We start from the raw sequence: 3,415 nt of genomic DNA on the forward strand, positions 1-3,415 counted from the left end.
ATTACATTATAAATGTCATTTAGAATGACAAGCAGAAACAACGGTTAATTTATAAACGTACACGTTACATTGTATAAAAGTTACCGAACAACAACTGAAAAGAAATATAATTGTATATGACAATTATATATATTTGATTTGGATTTTAATTTGTTAATTATGGATTTGAATTATGGGTTTAAAAGCCCAAAATAATGAAAGCCTTAATTAAAATTAAAAGCCCAAAGTCAAAGCCCAAAATCAAAGCCTTTTACTATTCATGCCTTAATGGGCCAAGGGCAAAATGGTCATTTCACACCTATGACACCTTGCATGACACCTTAAGGTGTAGAAGGATGGAGAAGAGTGTGGAAGGGGTATTTTGGTCTTTTCACATATTAAAGGATGAGGTGTCAAGGGTTTTTGGTAAATAGATTTGTTTTGAGGGGTATTTCGGTCTTTTGCGAACCTCCTCAAAACACTATAAATAGAGGGGTGAGGGTAGAGAGAAAACTTACTAATTCACATGTTAATCTGATTACTTCGTTAATCAGAATTTCTCTCTTCCCCGATTTCGGTTATTACGAGATTCGGAAAATATATTTTTGCAAACTCTGCGGTATTTCTTGTTTTGCTTTTAAGTGAAACAGAATAACTTGGAGTCTTAAATATATTTAATCTGTCCCTATTTCGGTGAATAGTGTTTCTACAGAATTCCGCGGTTTATAGTATTTCTGGCAGAAGAAATAAACCGCTCTCCGGTTAGTCCTGGTGGATAACCGATAGAGGTATCACACGTGTGATACTCCGAGTCGATTCCTTCCTTGGTGTAGCTCTTCTCGCTCGGTCTGCATTCCAACAAGGTATAAATTGTTATATTAATGTATTTAATTGGTAAATAGATTTAATGCTTTAGAAAATCAATCATGGAGTAGATTTGTAAATAGGATTAAACGGATCTTCTTGATTCATTTAATCCGTAGCTTAAGGTAGATGTAAATTTTTTTTTCTTTTACTCTTTCCGCACCTTAAGCTAAACCAATGGGTTTGAACCGTCAAAAACCCAATATGGAAAAGAGTACAAACCACTAGGCAAGAACATCATTGTATTATAAGTTAGTTTTTTATTTTATCTATATTTTTTAACAATTCATAGTAAAACTGTTTATGTACTTCTGTATTAAAATCCGTATGTACAGTAACTTTCTACATATATGAACAAAATCTTATTTAAAAACACTGATCACGTGGAAGAAAAATAACATGCAAAAATTTTTAGGTGAGGTACGAGTGTACAACACTGGAATGACATTCTGTGCCAAGCAAAAATATAATATATATATAGCATAAAAAAAAATCAGAACATCCTTGTTCTGAAATTTTTTATATTTACTTAGATTGCAAATCCAATATGCAGACCCAATTACTGAGACCACACAGAACATTTATATAATTGGGTTCCGCATAACCAATCTACAAACCCAACTATTTTTTTTACATAACATTTATTAATAAAAAATGAAAAAAACTTTGGTTTCTGTGAAAAATTTTAGAATTTGCCACTTTTGATTTCTCAAACTTTGAGATATCTCATAGGATGTGAATTCCGAACAAAAAAAAATGAAAAAGGTAAAACTTTGAAATATCTCAAGTTTGTAATTATTGTGCGGACTGCACCCACAAAAAAAGGAAAAAGTTGGGGCCGCAGGAGCATTCTGCGGACCTCAAGTCTGAAGCCACAGATTGTATGTACGGACCCCATTAATTGATACCGTAGATTGGCTATGCGGCCTGGGTATTCCTGGAATTCCCTCAAATCCATGATATTTTGTTTTTTTATGCTACAAATAATATTTTTGAGCAATTGGGTTTCTGAAATTTTTAAATCTACCATTATGAAAAATTAATAAACCAAAAGACCACCATTTGGTGGGAATTTTAATTTTGCCCTGGCCGCAGTCCATAGATTCAGACCCCCTTCCTGGAGGCTGCATCCTGTAGTTATGGATCCTGAATGGGGGCTTCATCTAAGAGTTGCGGCCCCCTTTTTTTTCTAGAGAAGTTTTAAGTGGTTTGGTTTAGAAACTTGTATTTTTTTTTAATTGTCTAGTAATATTTATTATGCTTTATTTATTTTGATTTTTGAAAATAACATCAAAATGGTATTAAGTTATGTGTCAAATGTCGTTATGTTGAGTTGAAAAATGAAGAAACAATAAATAGAATAATATCATGCTTAAAATAAAAGTATGCCTAACAAACATGAAATAAATATCCATTACAATAAAAGTACTCCTAAATAATATTATTGTAAGAGTATGGCTTGGGCGCTATGGATAGCATATGGACATCCGTGCTACGGTCTCAAAAACATATCGTATAAACTTCAAAGTTTGATTTAAGTAGCTCAATAAATTGGTTATATAATAATCTTGTGGAATACTAATTTTTACTATTTTTTGTGATTTATGAAAGATGGCAAAAAAAACCTAAAATATTGATAATTTTCTTTTATTTTTAGGTCATCTTTCATAAATCATAAAAAATAGTAAAAATTAGTATTATACAAGCTTATTATATAACTAATTTATTGAGCTACTTAAATCAAAGTTTAAAGTTTATACGATATATTTTTGAGGTCGTAGCACAGATATCCTTATGCTATCCATAGCACCCAAGCCTTACTCTTCTTGGAAATACTACAAAAAACAAGCAATGCAATCAAAACATAAAATTGACTCCTAGAAAATATACATTGCTTGCCTCTCAAGCTGAAAATTGACAAACAAAAAAAATACTGTTATTATTAAGTCCAATAATTCTTTTGAAAGTTGGAATTGAATTTAAAAAGATGAATTACGTACCTACCTCGTGCATCTCGAGCAGCTCTGTTTTGTCTTTCCTGTGTACCTCAGCCGGCTTGGTGTCCTCTCCTCCTATTATATAGTAAATCCAGTCAAATCGGAAACCTATTTTGTTGCCTTCGATCCAAACTAATATTTTTGTCATTTGGAACAAGGGCAGGGGCATTGTTTTCCGATCATTCCGACTGATTGTCATACACATTCCATTCACCCCTCCATGTGTTAATCAGTGTCTGAATATGATAATAGTGATGTACAAACATGCCATTCACCCTAAATCATATTGTGGTTTTGTTCAAGAGTGTTTATTAATTTGTTCTTTTAATTTCCTTTCAAACACCGTAAACATTTGTAAACTTATATAATTTTAATTTATTTAGTATATTATCGGTTGATAATCGTCAACTGAACTTCACAAAAAAGCCAATATTCTCGTCTTTGTCATCAAGATTTGTGCAAGTGACAGAGAATTAATTATTCTAAATAATATAGTAAATTTCGCCGGAGGTCACTAAACTTTATACTTTGTCACGAATTGGTTACTCAACTTTGATTTGTCTCAATCAAGTTAC

Source organism: Carex rostrata, chromosome 3 (genome assembly GCF_964058835.1).
Source record: "Carex rostrata chromosome 3, lpCarRost1.2, whole genome shotgun sequence".
Lineage (NCBI taxonomy): Eukaryota > Viridiplantae > Streptophyta > Magnoliopsida > Poales > Cyperaceae > Carex > Carex rostrata.